Here is a 26,950-nt window from a genome sequence, read left to right as displayed (position 1 = left end):
ATACAAAAAAAAGTTCTAACATCGTTAAAACTAAAACTCACTTATACAAAATAATTGTATTAAACATCAGTTTTGTATAGAACATGGAAGCCTATGATATGGTAGCAACAGTCTATTCAGATCATGCTAACGGTTTATGTCTCTAACTAGTTAACAGTAAAATGAGAAGTTTCAAGTGACCTTCACATAATAACAACAATACATTATTATTTATTTATCAACAACATATTAAATGGTGTTCATCAAAACAGAGATAAATGGTTTAACTTGACAATTAAATTGATTGCAATTGTGAAGGTGTATTCATTGATATTGGCAAATAATTTATTTGTACCAATCATACAACTTCATTATCAGCATTGTTATGTTTTGTGTGATAGGATCAAAAGAATGAATTTCTTTATGTTCAATACAGGTCCTGCAAAGAGGTCCTTTGCACTAAATAAACATTTTCTAAATTATTAATCATATTTTAAATTATCAAATGATTGTTGAGGACAATGAGTGACGGAATTATTGATTTTAGCACTGAGAACAGTAATTTCCTAACATTTGATCTAAATGATACCTGTTTGAATTTTAAAAACCTCCATAGATGGATTGAGTGCTGATATAATTATTATTGTAATGCATCTGTTATATGATTTGAATTTCACACATAACGTACAAATAAATGTATACACTATGGCTTGGAGCTATTGGAAATAATAATGCTCTCATTATCCCCACGCTCCGAATTGGAGCGGGGGGATTATGTGGTTATCTCCGCCGTCTGTCCGTCCATCCTGGCCAGTATCTGCTCCTACACTTTTAGCAGTAGAACATTGAAACTTACACACATGGTAGCTATGAGCATATGTGCGACTGTGCACTATTGGGAATTTGGATCTGACCCCTGGGTCAAAAGCTGCGGCGTGGGGATACCCGTCTGCCGTGGCCGCGCCATTTCTAGTTTGAAATTTAACTTTAACCATGCATTATAAAACATAGAAATTATTATACATTATAATACATTTATTTTCCTTTAGAATGAAATGATTTTAATGCAACATTTGTCATAATTAACATTCATTAAAAATTCAAATACATTAAATTGCATTCTATCGACTTGACTTCAAAGACAAAAAAAATGTCAAGAATAACAAATGCAAAAGGATTGAAACATGATTGTGTAATGTTCCTGTTAGTTGTTTTCCTTACGATTTGTATTAACACATGCATTGTTTATACTAACTAAAATACAGATACTTCAGTATGTCTGCACACATTATCAAGAGATTCAGGCAGTAGCTTTTTTATTCAGATTCCATAGGTTTGAATACCACTGAGGTCAACTTTAAAAAAACAACATTTTTTTAAGGCTTCAATTATTTGTATTGTGTTTAACTTAAGTTTTTCATTAAGCTCAATCTAATAAGATGAGGCAGTTAGAAACAGACTTTAATAGAGGATCCAAATGCAAAAACCAGCATCTTAACCCTTAAAGCGCTGGAGCTGAATTTTAAAGGCCTTTGCAAACAGTTTGGATCCAGATGAGACGCCACAGAACGTGGCGTCTCATCAGGATCCAAACTGTTTGCTATTCTGATAGTATTCTTTGAAAAAAATCGAAGAAAATGCTAATTTTAGAAATTCAGCAGACGACATTTTAGCAGAAGACAAATTACCCAGCATGCAAAGGGTTAAAAAAGCACACATCTGTATAAAATTCTGAAGTATGAATTTTTATATTCAGTTAGGACAAAGGCACTGACAATAGACCATGTCAACCGAATGGCGGTCAGAAGGTTTAATATAGATCATCTTCCATGGCAGTCAGACATTATTATCATGTCAAGTAATTCGATAATGTACCTACCACATTTGCAAAATTCAACACATGGGGGAATGTCTATATGATAGCCCGGCAAGTTATCAGTGTTCAAACGGAGTCAATACGAAAAAAACAATGGAACAAACTTGTTTAATCAATCAAAATGTTTTATATTGTATTATGCTTATAAGTTTATTATCATCGTAAACAAAACATAGAAAACTGCTGAACCACAAATGTAATGTCAACATCAAAGTCCAACACACTTATTGCTCTTATTCAACATACAGTTTTATACTTGACAAATTATTTTCAGCTTTTGTTTTACAAATATTTAAAAATATTTTTTTTATTAAAATCATTTCAATCAAGAAAGTGTCGCAACTGGTGTTGCAGTATTCCGAGTGACATGACAAAATGAACAATGGTTGGTATATTTTATTGTGCTGTCAAAAGATGGCAGAAAAGTCTTTCTGCATCATGAAATAGATTATTTTACTGCATATTACTCCACCAAACTATTTCCCAAGCTTATTTTATTACTGAAACAAGATTTATGAACTTTAACGCCTTAACATTAATAACTGTAATTTAATAACTGCAGATAAACCTAATCTTGTCTCATTATCAGTTACCTAGGCGACCTTTCCATCTCATTTGTCACCAATATGACACCTTTCTCACAACCTTCTAAAAAAATTGCAACAATAAGTTGTTTTTCCTTCCAACTCTAATGGTTTTTGTGTCACATTATAATTGTCAGATTATGATTTCATGTCACATTAAATATCATATTTCATAAAGTAGCGCATACAGGTAAGTTGTTGCCACACAATAGATCTATCCCGGAAAAGCACGAGTTTAGAAAAACCCACTAATCATCCCGGTACAAACAACGCTGGTCCATTAAATCAACCAATGATAGCATACTTTAAATTATAACGGTTGATTCGGTGTGTGATTTTCAAAGGATTATAAATGGGTCGTGTTTATTTGTACCAGCAGATTAGTGGGGTTTTCCAAAAAGTTGCTTATTCCGGAATACATTTATTGTTGAAGATATCTGTACACCATGCTTTTAACCCTTTGAGTGCTGGAACCGGATTTTGAAGGCCTTTGCAAACAGTTTGGATCCAGATGAGACGCCACAGAACGTGGCGTCTCATCTGGATCCAAACTGTTTGCTATTCTGATAGTATTCTTTGAAAAAAATCGAAGAAAATGCTAATTTTTGAAATTCAGCAGACAACATTTTAGCAGAAGACAAATTACCCAGCATGCAAAGAGTTAAATACCTATTATACTGTACTACAACTTATGTTTCAACACTTTCTTTCAATGTATTTCTAACTTTAGATTATTCATAATCATATCAATTTCTAACTCTTCTTTAAAGTTTTATAAAAATGACAGTCTAAATGTATAATAACTCAGAAAGGCACACATTTATTTAAAGGGGGCGTATTGACAGCTAATACTGAATAATATTTTCCACAAAAGTATGATGCTATATGCAAAGTTTTTATTTATGATTGCTCACTGGTATTATCAATGACTTGTTTATAAAACAAGGGCTGTTTGTAAAACATGCATGCCCCCCATATGGGCTGTCAGTTGTAGTGGCAGCCATTGTGTGAATGTTTTTCGTCACTGTGACCTTGACCTTTGACATGGTGACCTGAAAATCAATAGGGGTCATCTGCCAGTCATGATCCATGTACCTATGAAGTTTCATGATCCTAGGCCTAATTATTCTTGAGTTATCATCAGGAAACCATTTTACTGTTTTGAGTCACTGTGACCTTGACCTTTGACCTAGTGACCTGAAAATTTATATGGGTCATCTGCCAGTCATGATCAATGAATCTATGAAGTTTAATGATCCTAGGTTTAAGCATTCTTGAGTTATCATCCAGAAACCATTTTACCATTTTGAGTCAATGTGACCTTGACCTTTGACCTAGTGACCTGAAAATCAATAGGGGTCATCTGCCAGTTATGATCAATGTACCTATGAAGTTTCATGATCCTAGGTGTAAGCATTCTAAGTTATTATCTGGAAACCATTTTACTGTTTCAAGTCACTGTGACCTTGACCTTTGACCTAGTGACCTGAAAATCTATAGGGGTCATCTGCCAGTCATGATCAATGTTCCTATGAAGTTTCATGATCCTAGGGGTAAGCATTCTTGAGTTATCATCCGGAAACCATTTTACTATTTCGAGTCACTGTGACCTTCACCTTTGACCTAGTGACCTGAAAATCAATAGGGGTCATCTGCCAGTCATGATCAATGTACCTATGTAGTTTCATGATACTATATAGGCCTAAGCAATCTTGAGTTATCATCCCGAAACCATTTTACTATTTGGAGTCACTGTGACCTTGACCTTTGACCTCGTGACCTGAAAATCAATAGAGGTCATCTGACAGTCATGATCAATGTACCTATGAAGTTTCATGATCCTAGGCCTAAGCGTTTTTGAGTCTTCATCCGGAAACCATCTGGTGGACGGACCGACCGACAGACGGACCAACGGACCGACATGAGCAAAACAATATACCCCCTCTTCTTCGAAGGGGGGCATAAAAATCTGTTATCAGCCTGTGTACAATTGGTAACAGTTTTGCAGTTATGTGAACATCTCATTGAAGGAATTTTCATAAATCCTTCAATGGGTATGGGAGATGAGGGAACAGACACAACAAGAGCTTTGTCACAGACGTTACGAATACCCCCACATGCCGCATTGACACAGAATATTTTGCATGTTGTCTTCACACAAAAAAGCGGACACCATGCTCAATGTTTAAAATGCACTAAGTGACCATGTGACCTAGTTTTTGACCCGTGTTCGAACTTGACCTACACATCATCTAGATACAACTTCTGACCAAGTGTGGTGAAGATCGGATGAAAACTACTTGAATTAGAGAGCGGACACCATGCTGAATGTGTAAAACATTCTAAGTGACCCCGTGACCTAGTTTACCTAGTTTATGATCTGGCATGGCCCATGTTCGAACTTGGCCTTAAGATCATCTAGATACAACTTCTGACCAAGTGTGGTGAAGCTCCGATTAAAACTACTTGAATTAGAGAGCGGACACCATGCTCAATGTTTACACACTAAGTGACCCCTTGACATAGTTTTTGACCCATATTCCAACTTGACCTAAACATCATCTAGATACAACATCTGACCAAGTTTGGTGAAGATCGGATGAAAACAACTTGAATTAGAGAGCGGACACTTAATACGGACCAACAGACAGTCAGACCGACAGACTTACCGACAGACAAGCTCACTCCTATATACCCCCCTAAACTTTGTTTGTGGGGGTATAAAAACAAAAGCTCAAACCTTTGTCCTCTAAATATGGTCTTCATGAGCCAGCATGACTGAATGATGCCTTGTCCTCATTTTTGCAATGCAATTAACATTTGCGGCAAGACAGCTCCTAATCATTCATAAGTAAAAATCTACAAGTATACACAACCTACTTAAATATTTTGCATGCTGGGAAATTTGTCGTCTGCAAAAATGTCATCTGCTGAATTTCTAAAATTAGCATTTTCTTCGATTTTTTTCAAAGAATACTATCAGAATAGCAAACAGTTTGGATCCTGATGAGACGCCACGTTCTGTGGCGTCTCATCTGGATCCAAACTGTTTGCAAAGGCCTTCAAAATTCGGTTCCCGCACTGAAAGAGTTAATATGGCAAATCACATTCAAAAGTAGAATATTGTCTATCAATCAATATGTAAGGCAACATGTGGGTAGCCATTTAAAAAGGTCTATTAATTCAAAGTTTGTTGCTCATTTATGAATCATAAATGATTACACAGTCCAGGAGATTTCAATGGGTCTGTCCAACTGTTTGATCAATCCATTAAATAAGTTATTTCGATGTCCATGCAAGCAATTCAAAAGTACATATCACAAATCTGAAATCTATTTTTTTGTTGAAATCAAACAGGGTAAAAAAAATTGTCATTCAATCAAATCTCTAAGATGTCTATTTTAAACCGGCCATGTTTACATCGCAACTGAAATGTTCATTATGATAAATATGTGAAATATTTCAATGTCCCTGTGATTAAAATTTGGGTTCTAAAAAAAATGGGGAATTTTTGTATTCGTCTTTTAAAAAAGACTTGTTCACATGTTGGAACATTTTTTAAAGGGTATCAATATATGCCATAACTTGTTAAATTTTAACTATGGAAATAAAGAGCTCTATTATAATGGCAACAGTCTAACAAATGTAATGACAGTTTATGGATTTAATAATAAGGCCAGATGAAATGCTTGTCTATGGAATCCTCTATTGAGCCATTACAGTTTACAGTTTTGGTTGTCTATTATGAACTAAACAGTTTAGCCATTACAGTTAACACCTTTGGTTGTCTATGGACTAAACAGTAAAGCCATTACAGTTTACAGTTTTGGTTGTCTATGGACTAAACAGTAAAGCCATTACAGTTTACAGTTTTGGTTGTCTATGAACTAAACAGTAAAGCCATTACAGTTTACTCATGACTAAGATCACTTGTGCTAACTTTTGTGGACATAATAGTTTAGCCACAAGTTACAACTGCTAATATAGAATTTACAGTTTCGTTTTTACGGCTGTTTTATAGCGAATTTATTTTGCCATAACGACTGCTGTTGCTTTAACAACTGTGAAAATTTGACTCATTGTATAATACCTGTTGTTACCATTTTGTCAGACTAATTTACTTAAGGGTTTTTATATATAATTAATGCGTTGCCATGTATGTCAACACAAGCCTCTTAATGCATCAGTTGTTGTGTTGTTTTTTCTCAGAAAGTTTCCCACGCTATCAAAAATAGACTGTATATAAATTTTACCATACACTGCCTGATTCATTATGATAGATGACATACATCTTTGTCACATTTATCACATATTACACTGCTAAGAAAGTACTGTTTTTTATTCATGGGCATAAGCAGTAATTTAGAATTTTGCATATCCGTTATCTGTTTTGGCCACGTAAATACAGGTTTCCGGCGCATAGTAGAAAAATAATGTTCACCCATCTTTTAAGGGCATTCTTGGCAAAAGTTTTGGTATCCGTATAACATCAAGGATGAAAAACGGCGCTTAAAGAAAACACGCCTTTACCATATGCAATCTCTCACATATGGCAACAACAAAGTGGTTAAAATTTTCTAATTTTGCATCAACAGTTAGCGCAATACAAAAAGAATACTTTTAATACATTTTTATATAAACAGAGTCAAGGGCAAAGTGCAGATTGCAAAAAAATCTTTTTGAACGTATTTGTTGAAAATTTTAGCTATATACATAAAGCATATCAAATTATTCCCTTTTTGTATTTTTAATACACACTATGTAGTAAATATTTAGGCTTAACAAAAAGGAATAGAAACAACTTATCTGCTACTGAAAAATTCAAATGCAGTAACAAAAAAAGTATTTATATTGTTAATTCATCGGAACACATGGTGCTAATGGTTAGCCTTTGTGGTCACCTTTTCTTTGTTCGTTGTGCGACAGGTGCTCTCAACACTTGCCTTGTGAGCAATCTAGAGTCTTCATTTATTTCCAAATTTTAATGAAACTCCGTGGGAACATTTGTCCTAATGTTACTTTGACCAAATTTAAAACTGGGTCACGTTGAGCAAAAACAAGGTCTCTAGCTAATATTTAAGAAAATGCTTATGAAATCTCTAAACGCAAGATTTATTGCCAAATTTTCCTGAAGCTTGTTCAGAACTTTTGTTTCCATGACATCTCCACCTAGTTTGAAACTGAGTCACATGGGATCAAACACTAGGTCCATAGGTCATGTAAAAGAAAAAGTTTGTGAGAACTTTATAGGGGCCACATTTATTGACCAATTTTCATGAAACTTGGTAAGAACATGCGTCCCAATGAAATCTGAGACAATATGAAGCTGGGTCATCTTGTTTCAAAAATAGGTCACTAGGTCAAATTCAAGAGAAAAGCTTGTGAACACTCTAGAGGCAACATATATTGCCCAATCTTCATTAAACTCTGTCAGAACATATGCCCCAATAAAATCTGAGCCATTTTTGACGCTGAGCCATCTGGGGTCAAAAAGAAGGTAACTAGGTCAAATTAAAGAAAGAAGCTTGTGAACACACAAGAGGATACATTTATTGCCAAATCTTCAAAAAAACTTGGTCAGAACATTTGCCCCAATGAAATCTGAGCCAAATTTGAAGCTGGCCCATCTGGGGTCAAAAAGTAGGTCAATATGTCAAATTCAATTTTAAAAACCGTGTGAACACTATAGGAAACATTTATAGCCCAATCTTCATAAAACTTGGTCAGAACATTTGTCCCAATGAAATATACGGCGAGTTTGAAACTGCTTCATATGGGGTTAAAAACTCTGTCTCTATAACAAAAAGCTTGTGAACTCTCTTAAGGAGGCCAGATTAACAATCCAATCTTCATGCAAGTTGGTAAAGCAAACAGTTTGAAAATATTAATTTTGACTATCTGTGAACAAGTCCCTTTTTCAACATATCAGTAAAAGATAAAATAAAATCATTTGGATCTCAATTATTTTTTTATTTTTTTTAAAGCAATACAGTTTGAATTTACGCTGCATTTAACTTCTGGCTCCCTTTTAAACAGAGAAATAAAAACGTAACTGACAAGCGCTGTGAACTTAATATACAGACATTAATTGCTTATGACCTTCGCCAAGTTATCATACAATGATGCACATGAAAAACATTTAATGTATAAATAATGTTGTCACCTAACCGTGGGAACGTTTCAACTGAATATAAAAAATCTAAAATTATGGCAAGAAATTTGTGTTATGAGAAACTGCAGTTTCACAATGTAAATCTAAATCATACAAAGCGAGGAGTTACTTAATTATCAATTTGATACAATAAAATCTGTCATGTAAAATAAATTCAACTTTTTTTAATCGAACAGAGCAACAGTTTTTTGAAAGAATTATAGTGCACAATTGATGTAAGCAATTTTGAGATTGTGTTGATTTTTAATAAATGAATGCAACAAAATGAATACAGGGATTATAGAAGAAAAAAAAAGCTGCTAAAAATTGCAATGTTTAGACTGTGGATGGATTACCCGATGACATCCGATGTTCTGTTTGGTGTTCATTATAGATAAGAAATCTAGAGACAGTGAATTGTTTGCAAATAAATAAGTGTCCGTATGTCTAACCACAGCTTGATCTGAAGTATATTAATTGATGGGTTTTTTTCTTTGATTTTTTATCTTCAATTACGTGGGAATTAAACGAAAAGGTAACAAACTTACTTTTTTTTTTGCATTTTTTTTTTTTTTAGAAAATTTATTTTATTTGTGACATATTTCAATTAAGGCCCCATTATTATTGCAATATTTTCAGATTGCATTAATAGTTTTACATAAAAGAATCCGTAATCTAAGAAATCCTAAATGCATTCTTTATTTACATAACATATTAAAATTGCTTTTTTCAGTCATAGATCATTTTAATGTTTCTATAATGTACATTAAGAACTATTGGCCATCTATTTAATACACATTAGATGCTCAATGTATAAAAATCAACAATAAGGAAACTTTAATGATAATTTTTCTAATTATTTTCAAAATGCTACTATGTCAGTAAATTATAGTTTCATTTATATTAAATTCTAGTTGTGAAAAGAGCCACCAAAAATATCTGACTACTTTTTATGTTTGACATCATAAAAAAGAAGACTTTTGTACCCTATATGTAGCTGACTGTTATGGAAACGAGTTTGATACATATTACAAAAGTTTGAACTAAAATACTGCTTACAATAACAAACAAATAAACACCATTCTGCAAAAAGATGAAATATTCTTGTTATTTCCTCCATGAAATAGTAAATATAAATGGTAATTTTTCTTTAGTTTCACCCTGATCCAAACAATCATTTTGCAATTGGACTTTTAAAAATGACACAAAAAGGATTTACATTACAGTTATACCATGAGGCTTATTAGTTCACAAGCTTTAGGATTTACATTACAGTTATACCATGAGGCTTATTAGTTCACAAGCTTTAGGATTTACATTACAGTTATACCATGAGGCTTATTAGTTCACAAGCTTTAGGATTTACATTACAGTTATACCATGAGGCTTATTAGTTCACAAGCTTTAGGATTTACATTACAGTTATACCATGAGGCTACATTACAGTTATACCATGATCATGAAATTGCCTGGACAAGAATTGCACTATATGTATAGTTTATAGAAAATTTAAAAGGTTCATAACTCTGTAAAAAATCATCCGACAAGAACCCGCTGATAATATGCACATGTCCTCTTGGTAGTGAAGCTTCCCATAGAGTTTCATTGAATTCCGGTCATTAGTTGCTGAGATACATCCCGGAGAAGAATTGCACTATATGTACAGTTAATGGAAAATTTCAAAGGGCCATAACTCTGTGACAAATCATCCGACCAGAACCGGCTGATAATATGCACATCTCCTCTTGGTAGTGAAGCTTCCCATAAAGTTTAATTGAATTCCGGTCATTAATTGCTGAGAAATATCTCGGACAAAAATTGTGCATGGACGGACAGACACATGGACGGACAGACGAAGCAGTGACTATATGCTCCCCCAAAAAAATTTGGGGAGCATACAAATTCTAACACAAATGCAAAATTATCCAATAAAATAACACATAAATGTGAATGACTTTATTTAGTACAAGATATAATCATGAAAAATTCCTCTTTTCATTTTGTTGTTTGGATTTTTTAAACCAGTCAAAACTGTTGTTGGTTGATGTAGCTTTTATTTAAATTGGTGGCAAAGATGATAAAACTGAGGCAAGGATGTATCTTTCCACATCGTGTATTTTCCCACAAAACTCTGACAAGCGTGTGAGAGGATTGTCATCAGTGTGTCTAACTCATGTCATAAAAAAGAAATAAACGAGTTTACTTAACCATTTCGTCATAAATATTTTTTGACTCTTAACACTCAATATGCAATAGTATTAAACCATTTTGGGAGCACTTAGAAAAAATACCGTCTCCAAAATTATCAGTTGCTTTTTCAACCTATTCAAGGAAGGTAAAAGCAATATGTGATAAGAATAATTAATAGCCATATTTAAAGCATTTGTTTTACCAGTGAACAAGGTGTTAAGACGACAAGGAGTTTAGTCGACAGCCAAAAGTTTGTTATTCCCACGATCAATCTAATCTCATCCATTTTTTATAATGCACTCACTATTGATAAACATGGGTGAAGTAAGCCTTAAATGCGCTTGAGTACCATATAAAAATCTTGCGGATGACTTTAAATGGCAGCTTATTGACAGTGTTAATATTTCACAAAATAGTTCCCATTACTTAACATGGGTAAGGATTATGCTAGGGGTAGAAAAAATATATTAAGCGTTGTATAACATTCAGACCAAAATGTTCCTAAATTTATGAGTCAATGAATAAAACGTGAAAAAGCAATCACTTAGATGTGTGACAAGTTGTTCGAAAAACTTTGTAAAATCATGCAAGTCTTTTTCCTCCAAATATCCATAGCATTTTGTCCTTTGAAACTTCTAGAAATGTTTGACAATTTGCTTAACAATTATTTATACAGTATAATTTTTGGAACAAAAGAAATTAATTAACAAAATATGCCACAGTGTTTTTAAGTTATGCAAGACCCATCTGATGCTTAAGAAGAAGAGGCAGTGGTAGCATTGTTTCAGCATTAACAGCAACAGGCGCAGGAGCAGTAATTAAGTAGCAGTAATAGTAGTAATATTACTAATTGTGACAATATCAGTAGTCATAGAAGTGGTGTTAACCCTTTGCATGCTGGGAAATCTGTCGTCTGCTAAAATGTCGTCTGCAGAATTTCTAAAATTAGCATTTATTCGAATTTTTTTTCAAAGAATACTATCAGAATAGCAAACAGTTTGGATCCTGATGAGACGCCACATTTTGTGGCGTCTCATCCGGATCCAAACTGTTTGCAAATGCCTTTAAAATTCGGTTCCAGCGCTGAAAGGGTTAATGGTAGTAGTTGTAGTGCAAGTGGCATTAGAAGTAACAGTATAAGCAGCGTAAGTGGCAGCAACAGAAGAAGTAGTGGTAGTAGCTAGCAGATAACTTAAATTATAAGTATCATTAACATTCTGATATAACGTTATTTTTTTACTGATGAATAGGTAGGTACTGTCTGAGTACTCATACTTAATAATATTCCTGATACAATATAAACCTCTTTGCTATGCCACATAATTAACTTGACGGGCCGGGAGATTTAATTAAACCAAAATACAAACTAACAAGAAATATCTTTAAAAAAGATATATGGCGTTGATTGTGGTCGATGTTTATGAACGATCAAAAGTTATCTCTATGAGAAAAAAAAAGTAGCGGATGCCTTTTTTCTGCGCAGTTCTTAGCTACATCACAAGCAAATCAATTATGTGTGTTGCGCCAGATTTCGTGGCTTATTTTGCTTTATGTGATATTATTACTCAGATATCTATATTTACAGAATAGAAAAACACAAGAAACATGAAAATAAACGAGTGCATATAGGTCAGCCGGCAATACTCGAATCTTATTTAATTGCATAATTATAGTATAGTGAATTATTGTGCTCATGCTTAATAAACTGGTCTAAATGGATAAATATTTCTAATTAATTTTATCAAAATTGGTCCTTATCATGCAAATGATGAAAACATATTAAAATCGATGATTGACATACCACAATAATATCGCCGAATATCTTTATTTAGTGTCTTTCTGATCAAAACAGACTTCAAGTGCACAAAGTTTACGAGACGGCGTTTATATAAAGATTTCTGCAACTGACCGCAAACTGACCTTGATACCTTGCGGATTGGAATGCAATGCATTAAAGTTTGGTAACAATTCTGCTGCCGAAACGACGGCTTGTTTACGCCAACTGTACACGACCAAGGCAACAGCTGTGCCTAAAATATTGATATATCGACAAAGCGATTAAACAAACTATTTACTCCATCAGACAAAAATAGCATAGATTCCAATGTTTTCCTTCAATGAAAAGATCGCAACCCCTTCTGCGAACTCCGGTGATGAACTGTATATAAACTCTGACTTTAACACACTGGCCGCGAATTGACCCGAAACCTCGCGGGTTGAAATGCAATGCAAGTAAGTACTAAATATGAGAATATAGCCTTTAGTATAAACGCTTTTGCGCTGGTAATTCTCTGAAAATAAAAGGTGAACGCACAAACTGTATTTATGTCGAAAATTGATTGTAAAACTGTTCTATCTATTGAGCCTTTTCATTAGAGATAAAATTGTTTCATGCAGTAAAACAGTGTTACAAAGACGCGGATATGTTTCCAATGTTCTGGTGTTATACTCAAATCAGCCAATGGAATAAATGAAGTGTATTCATTCGTACCTAGCAGCGGGAAATTTTATTTGAATATTATTGAACACTTACAAAGGTCAAGTCAGGGTGAAAAGCTGGCTTAATACAGCTTACGCCGAAAAAACCACCCTCTAGCAATTAAATGTATGCTGCAAATTAGAAATTCTAAATAAAGACTTAAATGAATGTGTTTGTTTCCATTAGTTTACCTAAATTGGAAAGTAGGCAAGCAACTTATGTCTATGTGGAAAAATAGTTTTGTAAGATGTTGTCATACAGACACTCACAAACTCAGTAATTATTGTTCTGGCAAAGTGGATATATTGAGAGAAATGCTGTTGTTGTTGTTGTTGTTAATGTAAGAGTTTGCCTTTTTTGTTTTGGTTTACCTCTTACTTTTACTATAAAAGTAACCCATATCATATCACATTATTTGCCAGATCTTTTAACATTTTCAATTAATTCTTAATTAACATTTTTAATGAATTTTTTCATATATTGAAGACAAAAATGCAAGTCAGTTAAAACACATTAAAGCTATATATGTATACACTAAATCCAGCTATAAAACTGCACCCATAGGGTATAACTCAACTCATTTATATGTTATAACTCCAATGAAGCATCATATCCACAATATGAAGGATAATTAAAAAACAAGGGCTGTTTGTAAAACATGCATGCCCCCTTATGGGCTGTCAGTTGTAGTGGAAGCCATTGTGTAATTACTTTTTTTGCCACTGTGATCTTGACCTTTGACCTAGTGACCTGACAATCAATATGGGTCATCTGCCAGTCATGATCAATGTACCTATGAAGTTTAATGATCCAAGGCCTAATTATTCTTGAGCTATCATCAGGAAACCATTTTACTGTTTCAAGTCACTGTGACCTTGACCTTTGACCTAGTGACCTGAAAATTAATAGGGGTCATCTGCCAGTCATGATCAATGTACATATGAAGTTTTATGATCCCAGGCATAACCATTTTTGAGTTATCATCCGGAAACCATTTTACTATTTCGAGTCACTGTGACCTTGACCTTTGACCTAGTGACCTGAATATCAATAGGGGTCATCTGCCTGTCATGATCAATGTTCCTATGAAGTTTCATGATCCTAGGCGTAAGCATTCTTGAGTTATCATTCGGAAACCATTTTACTATTTGGAGTCACTGTGACCTTGACCTTTGGCCTAGTGACCTGAAAATCCATAGGGGTCATCTGCCAGTCATTATCAATGTACCTATGAAGTTTCATGAACCTGGGCTTAAGCATTCTTGAGTTATCATCCGGAAACCATTTTACTATTTGGAGTCACTGTGACCTTGACCTTTGACATAGTGACCTGAAAATTGATAGGGGTCATCTGCCAGTCATGATCAATGTACCTATGAAGTTTCATGATCCTAGGCCTAAGTGTTTTTGAGTTATCATCCGGAAACCATCTGGTGGACGGACCGACCGACCAACCAACGGACTGACCGACCGACATGTGCAAAACAATATACCCCCTCTTCTTCCAAGGGGGGCATAATAAGAAAAAAGTCTTTATCCCTCAGAACCCCTGCTATAATGATCGCCCGTTTTATACCCTCAAAATAATTTAACAATAAATAATGATCTTTGATGGTTTCCAGAAGGCTCCTTATTACCTGGCCTTGCCTGAACCCCCGTCCTGTGAGCCATGTGCATAAAAAAACTCAGTTACAAATGTTTTACATCACCGTTTTAAAATAGCACACCATGACAGTGTGACCTATATATGTTCCGTTTTCCTCGTGCACGAGCGCTTTGCATCGCGTAAGACATTGCTGCTATGTACATTTATCATCATTTTTGCTTTATGTTTTTCCAGGTAACTTCAGGTGAGCCATGGATTTTGAAGCAACGGTGGTTTTCGAATTTGCGTATAGGATAGAATGGAATATACCTAGCTAATGGTGGAGCTTAAATGGACCTGTCTGATTGGAAAATTTGTTAATGCAGACTGAACAAAATCGGAAACAGGTGTATTGTTTTGATATTGACGATATGTGTTAAGTGGGGAAAGCTATTTATTTTTTTGTTTAAATGTAATGGCCATGATACCAGTTTCATCCCAGTGCTCTTGTTGCCTGTAACTCTCTAACACTGGATATTACAGCAGCATGGAATTTTTATAACCTGTGATTTAAATGCCAAGAAATTCCAGGTAAGACAGTTTCAATGCTTCTGTCAGTTGTAGAATTCAAAGTTTAAAGGTTAATTTTTTAGTAAAATAAAAAGATAGGCACGGACAGGTGAAGCATATAAAAGCTAGAAGCTGAACTTCAGGCATACAGGGCTTACTTAATGTATGTGGGTAAAGTACCATCCCAGATAAGACTGTGTAGTCCACACAGGCTAATCAGGGACAACACTTTCAGCCTTGACTGGATTTGCCTTTTGATTCGGTTCCCGCACTGAAAGAGTTAAAAGAGATTTCCTGCTGCTAAAAATACCATTTAAGCAAAGGTGTCATCCCTGATAAGCATGTGCAGACTGCACAGGCTATTCTGCAACAACACACATGCATTAAGCCCCATTTTATCAATGCAAGGCACATATATATTATATAGGTACAAGTGAGGTATAGGTGGGGTTACCTGTATCTAATAGGTGCCAAGACAGACGGCAGTAAATGCTCAACCATTAATCTGATAATAATGAAGTAGACAAAACAACTGCTATGAACCATAATGTTTGTATAGACAATTCTGACATAAAATTCATAAACAAAATGGAATCTTGATCTATGATCAAAATTACCTGCTGATTGGGATTAAGATGGATATACAGTTTTACATTGCTCATTTTCATTATAAATGGCTCTGTCTAAAAAGGGTCATAATATACAAGTTTGAAACAAAGTGATAAAGATATGGGCCGTGCTCTGTGAAAAGGGGGTTTAATGCATGTGCGTAAAGTGTAGTCCCAGATGAGCCTGTGCAGTCTGCACAGGCTAATCAGGGACAAAACTTTCTTCTTTAATCATTTTTTTTTTCCTTTAAAGAAAGTCTCTACTTAAGCGAAAATTAAGTTTAGACGTAAAGTGTTGTCCCTAATTAGCCTGTGCAGACTGCACAGACTAATCTGGGACAAAACTTACACCACATTCATTTAACCTCCTTTTCACAGATCTCAGCTCATATCATAGATAATAGTGTTTATATGAACCTAGTCATTAATATCTATAAGATTGTAAAAAAAAATAGATAATTCTGATATACTTGAATTTAATTTGCGAATATATATATAGTTAGAAATCAAACGAGAAAAATAATATTACTGGGAACTGACAAGCACCTGGCAATGTGCAATATTTTATACAAAATGAATGCTGATAATAATAAACCAAATAGTAATTTGGTCTGCACTCACCATTTGTTTGGACATCGAGCTGGATGCAATTTTGCAAGCACAGAACATAAAAGACATGGGTAAAACTGAATGTTCATTCTACAAGCACAGAAAAATATGGGCATATGGTTAAAAATGAATGTTCATTCTGCAAGCACAGACGATTATGGACATGGTTAAAACTGAATGTTTATTCTGCAATCACAGAAAGTTATGGACATGGGTCAAACTGAATGTTCATTCTGAAATCATAGAAAAATATGGACATGGGTCAAACTGAATGTTCATTCTGAAATCACAGAAAAATATGGACATGGGTAAAACTGAATCTTCATTCTGCAAGCACAGAAAATATGGACATGGGTAAAACTGAATGTTCATTCTGAAAGCACAGACAGATATGGACATGGGTAAAACTGAATGTTCATTCTGAAAGCACAGAAAAATATCGGACCGTGAATGATGGGTAAAACTGAATGTTCATTCTACAAGCACAGAAAAATATGGACATGGTTAAAAATGAATGTTCATTCTGCAAGCACATAAGATTATGGACATGGTTAAAACTGAATGTTCATTCTGCTAGAACAGAAGATTATGGACATGGTTAAAACTGAATGTTAATTCTGCTAGAACAGAAGATTTTGGACATGGGTAAAACTGAATGTTCATTCTGCTAGAACAGAAGATTATGGACATGGGTCAAAATGAATGTTCATTCTACTAGAACAGAACATTACAGACATGGGTAAAACTGAATGTTCATTCACCATTCTACAAATGTTGATGGTCTCTTCATTGCACAGCATTCAAAAACAGTTCCTGGGTCTGATTCTGACATTAAATATCACTGAAATTATGTACTCTTACTGAGAAATCATATTACGGAAATCATCTACTCTCTACAGAAATCAATATACTCTCATATATTTGTCACTCCTACCATACATGACTCAGTAAATTAAATTTCATTGAGAATATTTCAAATAGAACAAAGCTGTTGTGTACACTTGAGTATGCTTTGACACAATGAACACGTGCTCTAAATGTATTGAAAGTAATAGGATCAATATGCAACTACTGTTATCAATGTTTGCTGGAATGTCTTTATTGAATATTTAACAAGCAGAATGCATGTCATATAGAACAATTATTTCAAATGAATAACAGCACTGTGCATTCTATATATGGATTTCCCATTTAGTAGTTCTGTAAGCAATAAACTAAATGTCAAAAATTCTTAAAATTAAGTGTTTGGACCATTGGGCATGAAATTGGAGAGAATGTCTGTGAGATGTCATGCGCTTGGTAGTAGAAATTAATTCGAAATTATAAAGATGGTATACATAATAATGATCAAAATCATTTAGAAGTGCTAAATGCATGTTAATGATCAATGATTGGGAAAATTCATGGTACTAGTAACTAAATGCTGTATACATGGTCTAAACATGCTTATGGCTTATACATTGAGAAGGTCAATGAACATGTGGACCAATGCATATGCAAGATCCAAATTAATGCTGATCAAGGTTTTGCTTTTTCATGGCTACCACATTGATATAGTCAATGACCATAGTGGACCATCCTGATCTATTATGATCATGGTTATTGCATGTGTATGGCCAATGCATTGATATGGTCACTAACAAGAAATTGCAAAATCATGACACTGACCTTTGAGCAATAAATAATTGATTTATACATACTTTAATACATAGAAATATTTCACGCTTAAGTATGGTTACATTTGGTGAGATGGCAAGTGCTTGTCCATGAAAGGGGTTTGCAATTACACTTGTTCATCCATGATGTCCACGAAAGAGAAACATCGTGGGAAATAGCTACTTTACAGCAAAAAAAAATGGTTATATCAGGTGTTATGTTGTTATTTTGTTGTTAAAAATTCCTGTTAAGATATCAAAGTTGTTGACAATTTAATGATTAATTGGTGTAAGAAAAAAACTTCCACAGTGATTATAAAAAGCATCTAGTCCTGATATATTAGAAGCTTGAAGTTACACTGGCAGACAAATTAATGCTCTAGAAAATTGATACACACCAAAATTAACAAGTATTTAATTTACAGCATATCAAGGAAATTAATAGTACCTGATGAACCAAACGTTGCTGGGATAGGCACGAAAGAGTAAAATAAATGGAATTCATCGTCTGACAACCGTGAAAGATGCCATAAGTATCCATGTTTTCTCGAATGTTGATTAATTGAGTAACAGTCTCAAAGCATTACATTGGTACCAAAACAGTCAAGAGATGTGCCAATCAAAATAAAAACTGATTTGAGGCGTATTGAGCACTAGGTAACTGAAAAACAGATTTTAAGAGGTAGTCAGTCCTCTATTTATATGATTATCGCCAACATAACCACTGTGTCAGAACATTACATGAGCTATATCAGACAACACTGATAAAAGAATCAAAGCAACAATTTTGAAGAAGAGCGTAATGATGTTTTGGGGGCCCGATGCCAAATTCAAGTACTTGTGCATGAAGCAAACAACACAGCACTGATTTATATCTTCGGCCGTGAAATACAGGTTATTTGGAACAGCTTAGAATATCTGATGCATATTTTGTATATGCACATGATATTGACAATTTGAAAGTGGTGCTCCATAAACGGTATTTCACAAAAATATGGTCAACTTGACAAAAAGGAAATACTTGGCCAATTTATCTGTGAAGTGTGTTCAGTAGACATAATAATATACTTATATCCTTGGAATAAATGGATGTTTCAACACCTGAAATATTGCTTTAAATCTGTTAGTGCAGCTCTCATATATATTTCCAACTGAGACTGAAATTTCACTGTGTTTTCTTGCGACAGATTCCTCATGTCAATCTGCAATTGCTGCTTTGGAGAAAGTGAAATCAGATCAAATCTTTGCGAAATAGTATAAAACATTAGAACTTTTTTCCAGGTGCTAGAAATGATTTGATTTTATCTTATGTTGATGATAGGTCTAAAACCATGAAGCCATCATCTCTTTGGCGCCAAAATTGGACAAGCGATATAAACAAGAGAAACAGGTATCACGTTGTTGCATAATGATCATCCGATCTTGTGAAAAGATTTCTTAATCTGAAATAAACTTTTTTGATAAGACTTTAAAACAGCAAAAATAATATTTGGTTGTCATTAGTGTTCGTATGAAGAAAACAAACTGTTTTATATGCTGTCAATAGTTTTGATGTCTGAAGATGTGTTTGTTGTATTGCAAATGCCAAACTTTTATATAACTAAACGCCAACATTTATTAACTACAGCTAGAGAGTAAACAGCACAACTTGGCTTCAAAGATGAAATCTTTCCCTGGGACAGTTTTGTAATATATAGCGAATTGATATGTACATGATTTATTTTAGCAAACTAGAAATAACTGTTATCATGAGAATTACTGCCTAATAATTCTTAATAGAAACATTAATGACATGTATTACAATTACCAGCGAGTAAATTTGCATATAAAGATGAACATTAATGGAAAATCACAATGTGCGCAAGTTAGTTTAAATCACTAGTTGCAATAAGTGAACAGATGTGAAAACATTTATTGTAAATACCTCACTTTATAGTTGATATAGTTCCTAGCTGTGAAATCAAATTAATAAACAAACTTGCAATTATATAAATTGACTAGGAAATTAGTTGGCAAGGGGTTTGAGTTGGTTTATTAACAAAGAATTTACTCAGCTGTTATCATATTTGCTTATATTTTATAAATACTCAACACAATATTGTTGATAGCAATTTTTGGTGATGTCATTATTTTCAGCGCAAATACTAAAGTAAGATTTAAAAATTATTATGCTTTTGTTATGAATTATTAAATCTTATCTATTTAAAAATGTCATTATTAATACTTGTCCAGTCAGCAAGCACCTGGCATTTTCTACAAACCCAAAATAAATGTACTTGTCTCTAAGCATTTGGCAAGCCACTAAGAGCAAAAACTGGAATGCAAACACAACAACAAAACCACTGTTTTCAAATATTCTGTCACCAGTTACATGTCAAAATGGTAAAAATTGACAACAAAGAGGCAGGTTTTGCAAAAGTTATTACAGTGAGTATCTGAGATATTAAATCCAGGCCTTACCAGGCCAAAATTTAGCAGGCACCCTTCACATCAAAGACGCTTGCTCTGGGCTAAAGGGGGTTTAATGCATGTGTGCAAAGTTTCATCCCAGATAAGCTGTTGCCGTCTGCATAAGCTAATCAGGGATGACACTTTCTGCTTTTATGATAATCTTTGTGTAAAAGAAGTCTTTTCTTAGCAAAATCCAGTTTGAGTGGAGATCGTCGTCCCTGATTGACCTGTGCCGCATGGGCTAATCTGGGATGACTCTTTACGCACATGCATTTAACCCCATTTTCCCAGAGCAGGACTACTATGTATCAGTGGATAGGCACTTACAAATATCAGATAATTCCATGTTAAGTTACTTAAGCTACGTACATAGGTAATATCTGATCTTGTATCATAAAAAAAAACATGTATCTGATAAAACGATGTATTACTGTAATAAATTGTTTTCAACACATTCACTGTTGCAAATGAGGTAATTTCAGCAATTTCATATAAAAGGTCCATTTGTTCACCTGAATTTCAGAAGATGGGATTGGGGCCAAAGCCCTGAAGTACTTGGGAAAGTTCTTCACATCATGTTGATTTTGATGAATCATTTCATCTACGCATGTGGTCTAGTCTTGGGTTTTGAACGCTTACCTGCTTCCGACATGCGTTTCAGTTCTGGGAGTCTTTCCAGCTGCTTTCATGTATTGCCCATCGCCTTGTACATGTTTCGAACATTCCATGTACCGTAGTTGTGGTCACTGGTGGAGATGATGAACTTCTGTCTGACGGCCTCCAGCTGAGTCTTGCTTTCTCCGCCCAGCATCATATGCCCTCAAGCAAGAGGTCAATCTTCTCGCAGGTCCGCAATTTCTGTTGTTTTGCTGTTTGGCATTTTGATAGAAATCAGTTTTTTCACAGGGTAGGGTAGCTAACCCTACACCCAACCCTCTCACTTTTTTCTCTGCGCCCTTGAGACTACCTTTGACGGAGTTTATGAATTTGATGAATATCCAATCCAAATAGTTTGACATTAGGAAGAAAAATACACAATTTTGTCTGGTGAATCATGTGGAAAAAAGTTTCTTTTGTCGCCCACTCTTACTCCAGAGTGTCAAACATTTCATGGCAACAGATCCAGATACGTTTCATGAAATTTTTGCATGGGTGTCATCATAAAAATAATCAAGAAATCAATGCATAAAAAATGCTGACAAAAAACTTTGTTTTCCTAGGTACACATTAAACATACACACAACACCAAAGATGGATTCCCAGGTGGGTAACATGGGAACATTGTAACCGCTTTTTTTGTTTTGAATTTTTATCTGATATCTGGTGATAGCAAGAGCCTCTAGAATCAGCCAGGGCATGTCACTGATAAGCCCTTGGCTGCACAACACAATACACCAAGGAAAACATGCATTTGACAGCAACCAGATTGAGTATGTGGGTTTTAAATCAAGCAGACATTTCAACTACAAGGTTGGCAGGCTTAGTGGGAACTTTGGAAGGCTTGGTAGAGGTTGGGAAGCCTAGACACAGAGTTGGGAGTTTGGTTCAAGAAGGCAAGACTGCATTTAAAAGCTGCCAAAACATGAAACACACTGCTTTGTATCATGGCATGGACGAAGTTTATGGCAAGTTTTACAATTTTACACTGCTATTATACAATACTGAACCCTGAGCACACAACTGCACAAATTGTTGATGTTCTTACTGTTTTGCAATCATTATTTAAATTGTGTATGAGTTGCTTATTAAATACTTCTAATATGATCAACTAATAAAATCACAAATTACCATGTAACTTCCATACTGATTGTTCAGTTTTTGACAACTCCTTCACTTAAAAGCAAACTAGGTATTTCTATTGTTTCAACAGATAAACAATCAAAAGAGTGCCATTGCCACACAAAAAAGCCAATCAATAAAGTATTTTTTGAGGTTAATATTGGGAAATCTCAATAGTTTTTTATTGATATTGTTTATTTGACTGATGACTAAATTGGTCTGGAACTTTGAGTTGGTTCCTCAAGAGCACCACTTTGTCTCAGCTAGTATTCTTGAATCTTCTGCCAAGTTATTTTAAAATTGATCCATGTTGTACAAAACTACACTGAGGACAATCTGTAAGCTGATGATTTCTCATATTTACCTGTGACCTTGAACTGGGATCTTGACCTGGAACCTAGAGACCTGGCTTTTGAATGTGATAATCTGTCTGAATATACTTGCCCTTTCTTCCATCCAATGTTAAATTCCATTCATGTTGTACAAAGATTTCTCTGAACAAAGTGTTGACCTTTCACCTTGTACAGTCACTTTGACCTAGTACTTTAATAGGAGCCAAGTTCCTGTGTGCAATCTGACTTAACTTAATACTTGTCATTTCTGCCAAGTTTTGTGCAAATTCAACCATAATGACCACAGTTAAGCTTAGGAAAGTCTTAATATCGGCCTGCTACACCATTCTCTGAGTACAAGTACCCGTTTTTTGTATTTGTTACTTTTACTGTACTTTTACACATAAAGTCATGAAGCGAAAATATATTTCTGAAAATGTGTTGTCATATGTCTTAAAATATTACCATTCTGAAAAGACAAAAGAAAGATATTACACTCTGCAACACACCTTTCTCAAAATGCTACCAGGAGTGCCACTTGATGACATTCTGTAATGCAATATATTCAGTTTTGGCAGGTAGACAGCAGCGATCTATATCACCAAATGTGCAGTCTCTTGGTGCGCACTTAGTGTAAACAATGAAATAATGAGTATGCAACAGTGAGAACTGATTAATGACAAGTTTAAAAGACGTCATGAAACATCAGTGATAGTTGATTTTTTGTGATTTTTTTGTGAGAGTAGTAAGTGCTTTTAGGTTCACAAAAGTTCTCAAAAAAGACCAATGATCTATGAGACAAATGGCACATACCAATGCCATGTTACACAATAGACAAGTGCTTTAGAACCCCACCTGACAGAAAGGATGACTAAAATATATCTACGACAGCAGACAAGTTGCTGTCACTCCTCTTGGAACATGGTCGGAGAAGAGAAAACAAATGTCTTCAACCATGACTGCCACTGTCAGACTTAAATGATATATGTCAACATAGGAATACAGCAACTACAATCGATTACAGGGAAGCTACAAGAACGCATGCTAAAGGAACCCCAACAATACGTCAAAATGAACTGCAGCGGTAGATTTCAGATACCACTGTTTATAGTGTCTAAAAAATGTAAACAAAAGAAGCAGTAACTAAAACAAAAGAAGCAGTAACATAAATGAAAATATATTAATCTCCTCTCTTATCTTACAATCCCTTCAAACACAATCATAATTCAATCACCGCTACTTAATGAAAACACAATGAGCAACGGCACCTTCAATAATGATTGTATTTTCCCATCAAAGAAATTTGTATTTCATTCAGCCATTGCATTATAAAAAATGATGGGTTTCCTTTGCGAAACAATGCCTGGTATTTATCCTTTTGTATTAACATACATTCAACGAAGAGTAAACACCAAGCATGTATGTGTAAGCTATTTCTGTAAAAGATATTGTCCTCTTTCTAGACCAATCCTTTGTTCCGTTGCAAAACTGCCAACAACAACAAAAAACTCATCATAATAGACAACAGTTATTGTCTTATTGAACTTCACAACTGTCATAGTGACAGCATTATCAGGGAAATCTTCAGACCATGCAACATGCTATAAAACGTTGATAATTTGGCCTACCCCTTTGCATGCTGGGAAATTTGTCTTCTGCTAAAATAAGCATTTTCTTCGATTTTTTTCAAACAATACTATCAGAATAGCAAACGTTATGTGGCGTCTCATCTGGATCCAAACTGTTTGCAAAGGCCTTCAAAATTCGGTTCCCGCACTGAAAGAGTTAAACACTTGCCATGACTTAGTATTGCATGCATCCAGCAATACAAAATAACAAAGAGAAGATTTCTACTGGAAGCAACATTATTATCTTCTCTTACATGCTCTTTTTGTTGTGGTGAATCAAGAATCAAGTTTGAAGTACTTCCTTACTCAATACATTTTGTGTAAAAAAAACACAACATGTTTACGTGTTTCATGCAACATACACCCACAATGAAAATGTACTACATGTGCTTCATGCTTTGGAAGCAGGGTAGCAAAGTTCAATTAAAAGGAGCTGGCCTTCTCCAAGCCATCCTGTCATGAGTATTATACTACACCCTATTATGTTTTGAAATACAGAAACTTGAAACTTTGCAATTTTCTTACATACTAAATAAATAAATAAAACTACATGTATATAAATATATAATTATATATACATACAAAGTATATCTAGTACGTACATATTGATTCCCAAAGTTTCATTCGTTTTAAAAGTTCTTTAATTAAAAAATCATGTTTTGTAAATCATGAGTCAATAAAATGAAAAACTATTTACAGATCCGTTGCATCAATCTTGAAACCACAAGCCTGTTAGGCTGAGATGTTTTATAGACAGCAAAAAGGAAATGTTCAATTGTTGTTATCAATTGCTTACGCTAATGATACGTATATATTAAATTTCATATATTTTTTTAAAAAATGAAGAGCTCTGATTCAGGACGTCTGCCTGCATTGTTAAGGAAAAGTCGATAGTTTCGTTATTTGTCTCTTCAGCATCCATCACCACAAATTACACATTTCTTCATTTAGGACGATTTGATACTGATGTTAACAACAAGTAGCCTGCATATAGTCAAATAAGAAAGTATTTTTGGATAGGGTTTAAGTTGTCTTAACTCTTTCAGTGCTGGAACCGAATTTTGAAGGCCTTTGCAAACAGTTTGGATCCAGATGAGACGCCACAGAACGTGGCATCTCATCAGGATCCAAACTGTTTGCTATTCTGATAGTATTCTTTGAAAAAAATCTAAGAAAATGCTAATTTTAAAAATTCAGCAGACGACATTTTAGCAGACAACAAATTTCCAAGCATGCAAAGGGTAAAAACAGAATTTGACTATGGTCCCAAGAGTGCAGCACCAAGCCTTTTCTCTCTGGAGCTTTCTTCGATTGCCAAAGTGAAAAATAGTGCCTGAGACCACACCATTCCACTATTAGTAAATATTTTCATATCCAACAGAGACTGAACCGACTAACCCTTCCACCGCACCCCTATTTCTTGGTGCATTGCGAATACCTTGCCAATGTTATAAAGCATATCAGTCATTTACCTGCCGACAACATAAAAGAACAAACAATTGGTGGATAGCATTTGTGGCATAGCCTACATATTGCAGCATCGCCCAACACCTCTGTCATATTCAATACAGAATATTCATTGCTATGTCAATGTGACCCATCAATGTTAATGTGAGAAAAAAATCTAATAGATCACTTTGTATGTCATCAATAAACCTGATTGAGCATGACAGCGTCTTTATATTACTCAAATTGCACACACAGAAGTCATTACTGTTAAGTCTTACACTGTTATAAGCATTGTTTTTTTGTGGGTGATTTTTCTATGCTTTGTTTTTTTCATTCTTGAACCAATCATAATTCTATAACTTAATACTATGTTCCTTTGTACTTTCTCTAGGTAACTAATGTTTTGCATTTTGTTATGTTTTTAAAAGAGGAAAAATCTTTGTACCAATATATCAATCACCTTCAATAACAACAGCAAATTTGCTTTTATTTGTAAAAACAATAAATTAACACAGTTTTGATCTCTGTGTGCAATAGTTAAACCTTTCCCACTTGGAAGCAAAGTGAAAATGGCTATGTGCAAACAGCATAAAACCAGAACAGCCTGCGAGTTATAACTCGCAGTCTGTTCAGGTTTTATGCTGTTTGCTGCTCATCAGTATCTTAGAATTGGAAATGTGGCCTTTAACACTTTAGTAAGAAAGGTCTTTTATTAAATTTCACTTTCTAGGGACTACTAATGTGTCAAAATACGTATCTAAGTGGTAAAGGGTTAAGAGTTATTTGCCCCTTCCTTCCCATCCACATTTCAGATGCACACAAAAAACTTAACAAGATCCTAGCATGAAACAATATCCTCCTACTATTCACCCGTTAGGTATGTTATCACTGATGTGAATTACAATCATTCACAACTACGAACCCCCCACAAAAGGCAATTCACATGTATCTATTGATTGTTTTTGCTATATTTAAATGATAAACTTTGATAACGGTCTCATTATTTAATTCAAAATCGATGCAGT

General features: G+C 34.5%; 1 protein-coding gene across 3 annotated transcripts in view; it reads left to right on the top strand.

Annotated features, from left to right (window-relative positions):
• The window catches only part of LOC127874842 (delta-like protein 1), a 111,594-nt gene that overhangs the window by 34,579 nt on the left and 50,065 nt on the right, over positions 1 to 26,950 (top strand). Inside the window, exons 1-2 of one of the 3 annotated variants that reach the window (XM_052419486.1) lie at positions 9,020 to 9,125; positions 15,100 to 15,435. The exons of 1 other annotated variant lie outside the window; for it this stretch is intronic. The gene's annotated coding sequence lies outside the window, so the exon portion shown is untranslated. Of the gene's footprint in view, positions 1 to 9,019; positions 9,126 to 15,099; positions 15,436 to 26,950 lie in introns of those variants that run through there. One more of the 3 variants, XM_052419484.1, reaches the window with a different exon arrangement.

Source organism: Dreissena polymorpha, chromosome 3 (assembly GCF_020536995.1).
Source record: "Dreissena polymorpha isolate Duluth1 chromosome 3, UMN_Dpol_1.0, whole genome shotgun sequence".
NCBI classification, from domain to species: Eukaryota; Metazoa; Mollusca; class Bivalvia; order Myida; family Dreissenidae; genus Dreissena; species Dreissena polymorpha.
This window is presented reverse-complemented; position numbering and strand designations above follow the sequence as displayed.